This window comes from Clupea harengus, unplaced genomic scaffold, assembly GCF_900700415.2.
Source record: "Clupea harengus unplaced genomic scaffold, Ch_v2.0.2, whole genome shotgun sequence".
NCBI classification, from domain to species: Eukaryota; Metazoa; Chordata; class Actinopteri; order Clupeiformes; family Clupeidae; genus Clupea; species Clupea harengus.
Window position 1 is genome coordinate 87,310 of NW_024879613.1, and position 7,703 is coordinate 95,012.

The following is a 7,703-nucleotide window of genomic DNA, read 5'->3' on the forward strand; positions in this document are numbered from 1 at the left end:
TAACCTGGCTTGAATACTAAAATCACCCCACTCACACCATATACCAATACTTCAAAGGGCATGTCACTCCTTCCTATCGCCCATCCCCCAATGCAACTACAAACAAACCATTCTGTTCCTGCGGCTCCTCAGCCCAAACCACTTCAGAAGGTTCCCCCAAATCTGTAAGAGACACTTAAAAACCATGTTATTTTCATATATACTTACAAGGTGTTAACACAAAACCCACACAGTTCCTTACATCAACCTTAGGTATCAGCCATCTAGTTCCATCCTCAACCTGGCTTGCTTTCTTAAATTTCACCAACGCCTGCGCACGGCTCCCCTTCTCTCTGTCACTCCTCTCATCTGTAAACATAACATATCCTCCCCATCTTTCTCCATCTCTTTAACTTCCCATTTACCTTCTCATTCTTACTTTCCATGTACCTTCTTCAAATCACTTTCCTTCTGTCTATCCATTTTCCTATTCCCTCAATCTATAAATACATATGTAATTACCCTTATTTTTTATTTTATTTCAAGAAATGATCTAATGTTTTAAACCCTCATTTATTAATTTAAAAGTCCTTATCTATAGCCCATTCTAACTTTAACTTTTCTTAATACATAACATACCTCCATATACCCCTTTTGCCTCCTGCTCTTGCTTATCAGTTAACCCCTTTGTCATATTAATTACTTCCAAAACTCTCTCCTCAAATCTCAATCTCATTCTCACCCGCTTCTCATCCTCGGTTGATAAGAAGTAATTTGCACCTAACCCCTTCCTGCCTTCCAAACCTGACACAGAGGGGGCTTCCAGTGCCACACCTGGCCCAACAGTCTTATCACTTTTAACACAAGGGCCTTTTGTGTATGAACCAGAGGGGGACGCAGGGGGTCTTTCGTCAACAACAGCTGTTCCAACTAATACATTCCTTAACCCTCTCTCTAAATCAATCACCCTCTGTGCTTTCTTCTCCACTCTCTGCCATTTATTACCATCCCCTGTAATGTCTACCTTTTCCTTTAAGTCACCCTCAAATGTTACAGTAGGGAACTGACCCATCAAAGGCAGTTGTGGATAGAGAGGTGTCTCTTTTACCAACAAGTCATTTTTTGAATATAATTTAATTACTGCCTCTAAAGGCGTACATGGTTGTACTTCTACTAAGGCCATTTCAAAATAAAATTCCTAATTCAACTCTAACCACTGCATGTGAAATTTGAGGAAACCACCCTCCCCCTTTCTTATCACTCTCTCTCGTGCTGCTTGCCTGCACAAAGAACAAAAGAACTTTCAGCTCAAATCTTATCAGATAGCATTCAACCAAGTAACCCTAAACCTAAATAACTATACAACTATAATTTTCGTTAGTATTACACGCTATCTGCAACTATCAGCATTTAGTTAATACCACCAACAATTATACCCAATAAATATCACGCATATATTCCACACACGAACAATTCCGTATTCTTAAAATGTAAACAAACCCACGTGTGATACTCACAGATTACCACCAGCCAGGAGCAATTGCCAAAATGTATTATATGCTATCCAATATTTATTTAGTTGTACTTCATTCAACCTTTCAAGTACCTTATTTATGTAATAACTACTTTATATTTTTCTAGTAATAATTATGTATCTTACCTTATACGTGCTTAGAGCGTTTTTCATGCTCCCCTCCGTTACCCACGTGGTTTGCGTCTTCAGTTAAAGGCCACTCTCAAAGTGAACTCGCATCTCTCTCGCGTGAATCCAAATCTGTTTAGCTAGAAGTGCACTCCACAAACCACTTGTTAACATTTACCGAACTTTTCCTGTGAACAAAACGTATTCAAACATCATGCACACGGGCATCATTTAGTAAAATGTCCGTCCGCTTTCCTTCACCATTCAGCACGCCCAAGACGATAACTGCTCACCAAAACCTAAAAAGTCTTATTAACACAAGAATCACAAAATCATTCAAGAAGAAGTTAGTCAACTTTACTAACTAGTTCATACAAATGAATCGGATTGTTATCTTCTACGGTTTCATTAAATATACACTCACAATTCCAATATCATTTCAACGTTAGCCATTACGTGAAAACTCGTCGAAAACAAAGCTAGTCTTTCGGACAAAGCTTTGTCTCCGTTTTCCACAGCCCCGTGAGCTGGATATAACCCCAAAACAGTTTATTTCCACAGATCTGCAAACTGGTTATTAACCTTTAAAACGGTTTCTTTCCACAGATCTGCAACTGGAATTAACCTCTCTGTTTTCCACAGCTCCGTGAGCTGGATATAAACCTAAACTTTTATTTCCACGTCTTATTTTAAACCAAAACAGTTTCTTTCCACAGATCTGAAAACTGGAATTAACCTTTAAAACAGTTTCTTTCCACAGATCTGCAAACTGGAATTAACCTTTAAAACCTTTTACCTTAAATATGACTATTCCGTTAGAACATCACGTCCAAAGCCCATTCTGCGGTTCTTTTTTGGAGGATTATAATCGAACTATATTGCCTTCCACGTGAACATGAATCAGCCAGCACTCATCAATAAGCAAACCCTGCTTACCTGGTTACATGGCGCCCTTAACAGAACACAAGCTGATTCAAATCACGTTCTAGCAGTTCGTCCAACATCCTGTTTCCAATCACGTCGAGGTCACCAAATATGTGGTGGCCAATACTAAGTCTTAAACTATTTTCACAATCAGAAAGTCAAGACAAAGGACGTGTTGTTCCAACGGATTTACTGTAGTACATTAAGCCACAGCAAAGAGATGTATTCCGGAAATAGATCTGCCACATTACATTCGCGCCAACCTCTTTAAACCTGTAATTAGCACCTCCCATCTATGTTTTGCTTGGTTGACCAATCCAGCCAATTAAACCTGACCTCTCCATTCTGACCCCACCCAAATCAAAGACTTCCATGGTATATAATACCACACCCATTTTTACCTTAGGTCACTCCAAGCTACGCCCTCTTATTTTAAATCTCTACCTCATCTGAAATGTAACCCAAAGCTAATCTTTACACTCATTCAACAGGTATCTGGTAAAACTATCCCTTATTCATATGAAAATATCCCACAGTAGCTTTCAGGCAATGAGACACTAGCCTGAAACTAGCTATGGCTAGAGGCGAAACAAGTGCGTGAGAGCACTGCGAACTAGGGTGCGTGAGAGCACTGCGAACTAGGGTGCGTGAGAGCACTGCGAACAACCATGGGGACAAAAACAATCTAACGACCCGATCAGGTCCAGAGGGATTAGCCAGGTATTTGTACCCTGGCTAATTAACAGAAGTGAATCACAAAATACAAGACAGGTGAGGGCACACAATGGAAAACGGGTGAGGGCACACAATGGGAAACAGGTGAGGGAACATAACGGGAAACAGGTGAACACACAAATCAAAACAAATGCACATGTGCGAAAACAAGTCCATTTCTTTGTCCCTTGACCACCAGAGGCCGCCAATGTCCCAATACGTGACCATTGCTGGCAATCGCTGCCAGCATCGTGACAAAATTAGTTGTGAATATCACCGAGTTTGAAAGGTAGCCTATTGGTCAGGTAATAGAGTGACAGCTGATTTTCTTTCTGATTTGACAGTAGCCTATCAAATGTGGAATATTTACAAACGGGCACCTGCTGTCTTGGATTATACAGTAAATAAGTTGTGAAATGAAACAGAAACACATCCTAGTTAAAGTTGTATTAGGTAGTATTGATTGATATGAATGGATGACATGAAGTGGCGAAAAATGAATATGAAAGTATTTGTTCGGTGAATTAGCGCGCATTCTCTCCAAACAGACGCAGTAAACGTTTTTTGAATGTCATCCTCTGAGAATGTAGTATGTTGCAATTTATGTGATTTCTTTGCAGATACATAAATGGTTCCCCAAGGGTTGTGCGTGTTGCAAAGCAATTGAACACCAGAACTGTAGGTTTTATTTTGAGTAAAGTAAGCATATTTATTGCAGCGGGACAAAGGAAAAAAACTTACCGGAGTATGAAAGTGTAATGGGCGAAAGGCTTGATGTTATGAATACATGTGTTACACGAAATACAAAGGTTGGCAATTCAATAGCCTACCAGTGGCGAAAAAGACAGATCACATGATGCAGAAGTTCGTTTATTGATACATCTTTTAATGACGGCCACAGCGCTTTAAAACAACATGTTTATAAGTTAAATTATTCAAAGGTGAAAGATAGAAGGCGAGAGAATCGCCAGGTGTACCTGTGAAGTGGAGTTAACTTGCGGCCCACACCATTGTATTACAAACACACATAGCCTACATAATGAGAAGGTACACCTGGCGATTCTCTCGCCTTTTATCTTTCACTTTTGTATGAAACTTATAAACACGTCGTTTTAAAGCGCTGTGGCTGTCCTTAAAATATGTGTCAATAAACGAACTTCTACATCATGTGAAGCAGACATGTTGACTTCACTTCTTATTAAGATATTTTAAATATGAAATGTTCAATGCCTTATTGTGCTGATGGCTGACCTGAGCCCTAGTATGATTTCTAAATATTTGTCGAAGACGGCCTTGCTGGTCGGGTTCAGTTGGAAGAGGTGAGGAGATATAAACATTTATACAACCCCAATGATCTCGGTTGCCATCATTCACTGTGTGTGTGGACAACAAGACATGGTAAATAAACAAACCAACGACTTCCACACACAAAGACGTCATTCTCTAGGTCGCCTTCGACAAAAAACGTTACTCCACCTATTGTTCTGGCGGTGAATTGCTTTGCAACACGCTCAACCCTTTTAGGAACCATGAATTGAAACGAGTACATTTACACAACAATTACATAACAATGTACACAACCACAGGCGCTGTTGCAGAAGCATGCGCCCGCCTTAAGGTTGTTCTCTGTGTGATTTATCTTGACCTCACAGTTTTGCACTTTGCAGTATTACACTAGTGTGTGCATGAGTGTGCTATTAGTCATCACGTATGGCTGAATAGTGGTCAGAGGTACTCCAGCAGTGTTACTATAGTTACTCTGGGTTGGCTCCCCTGGGCCTATGTTATGTGTTTTTGCTTTCTTTTCTTTTAAGTCTGATGTATGTATTGTCATCGTGTTTTTGTTACTCCTGCCAAGTAAAAACACCACAGAAGATCTGTATCGAAATAAATTATTTATTGCTTATAACAGCCTTGGTTTGAATCCATTTAATTGGGTAACATACAAAGTACTGGGGGACTTACCATATGGTCACAATAAGAAAAAACAGGCAAAGAGAGATTAACTAAACATGGTACATGGAATCCACCAACAAAGTGAGCGGTCAGTGACAAACAAAATATACACACAGGCAGACAAACTGAAGGAGTTGCAAATCAATAATCCAATGAATCTTATATTCTTTTGTATTTGTTGCTTTTTAATTGGACTTAGGTTCAAATATAAGGGTTTCTGGTTGAATGTCCTGCTATATGAAATGCCCTGGAGAGGTGTGAGGTCAATAGGCGTCTTTTCACCACCCCTCCTCTCTAGGTCATATCAAAGTGTCTTTGTATTCCTTATACCACCACCCCCCCTGAATACAGGCCTCTGAGACATTTGCTCACCGCTGGATCTGAACAACTTCCCTTTTGAACCAACATTGTGAAGTTTCCCCGTCTCAGAGGTAGCAGACTGATACATATTCATGTAGGGTCGGGGTTACTGGGTGACATCCCTTTATGCTATGAAGAATACTTAAACCTGGACTGTTTCAATGTCTGACCAGATGAGACATAGGTGAATCTTGTGAGTGAGCCGTTCTGGCGACCCCACCATGAACCCGGCCACCATATAGCAGAGTGGCAATCAAAGGAAGCACAGTTAGGAAGGGGGAAGAGACAATTAGCACAACAGCAGCGTTGTCAGCCACCACAGACAGCCCAGGCCAACTCTTAACACAAGTGCAGAGGAGTTACAGTAATATCCAAAACCATGATCCAAAACCAAATGAAAAAGTGGACTTCCAAGCATCAACTAGGAGATCTATTGAATTTCTCTCTTTATCTGTTTCTTTGTAGATGCTGTGAGGTTGGTGAATGGTGTTAGTCGTTGCTCTGGGAGAGTTGAAGTTTATCATCGAGGAGAGTGGGGCACAGTGGTTGATGATGGGTGGGACATGACTGATGCTGCAGTGGTGTGTAGAGAGCTGGGCTGTGGTCATGCTGTGGCAGCTCCTCTTAGAGCTCACTTTGGAGAGGGATCAGGGAGAATCTGGATGGGTGATGTGGAATGTAAGGGATCAGAGTCCACACTGAAGCACTGTGCCCAGTGGGGGTGGGATGGTCATGGGTCTGGCCATCATGAGGATGCTGGAGTCATTTGTTCAGGTAAGCAGCACATGTTTTGAAATTATCATATTTAGTTGGTATAATTATTTGGTGATATGAAATGTAGTGAATAAGAGTAATGGTTATTGTGGCCACACAACAGAATTCACACAGTTTAATCAAATTTCTTCCCAGTTTATCATTATACAGCTTGATTCAAATTTGGTTGTAAATAAATCTGTGGACAAAAACGGCAACATCTCATATTGGAGTATATTCATATAAAAATATATTTCATATTGAAATATAGTATTTGTGTTTACATGGTGATAAAGTTTGCAATATTATTCCCAACTGAAGGGATAACCAGACTATCTAATGGCTCCAAATCCTGCTCTGGGAGAGTAGAGCTGCTTCACAGCACAACCTGGGCATCAGTGTGTGATGCTGCGTTCGACTGGCAGGATGCAGAGGTGGTGTGTCGAGATCTGGACTGTGGGGCTCCTGTAGAGATGCTGGGAGCAGCTGCATTTGGAGAAGGGAAGGGCCAGGTGTGGTCAGAGGAGATCCAGTGTGGAGGCAACGAGACTCATATTCAACTCTGCCCAACAACTGCTCTGAATATCAACTGCTCACATGACAGGGATGTGGGCTTAGTTTGTACAGGTAATATAAGAGTCCAATTTTAAAAATGATGGAACTTTGTCCTAAATCTCAGCTGCACACACAGAAACAACATGCATTTGTGGTGGTACAAAAAGCATCCTTGTGATCTTGGTAAAAGACATGCCATATTAAAGCACTGTCCAGATAATTGCCTATGTGGCCTCTCTCTAGACTAGATGCTAGAGGGATAATTCGGCCCTCGGGTAATTTTAGTTTGAGACCCCTGCTCTAGATGCTCTGAGGCTGGTAAATAGTAGCAGTCGCTGTTCTGGAAGAGTGGAAGTTTATTACGCGACAATAAAGAGCAAACACCACAGGAAAAAACAAGCAAAGAGAGACTAACTAATGTAGGTGAAATTGGTACCAGCCTCACATGGGAGTACCAGACTATGTAGGTTACTTACCCTGTGAGCAGGAGCCGGGTGAATGTGACTGCAATTGTGTGTAAATTGTGATACCGTCTTTGCGAGGGCCACCAAGACACACTGGTGCTGTCCTTGCAACAGCAACAATATGTTGGTAGTCTCACCCGATTGGACAGGCATCAACCATTCAACACAAAGGCAGATCAATTAAGTTGAACACCTAGGGGGCGCCACACAAAGTGTAGTGTCCTCCACGGTGGTCAAAGTAAAGATAATCCACAAATCAGTCTCGTTAAATATATCAGTCTCATAAAATATATTATACTATCAATTTGTAACTCTGATTAATAATTAAATTAATAACTACAACCAAAGTTACCTTA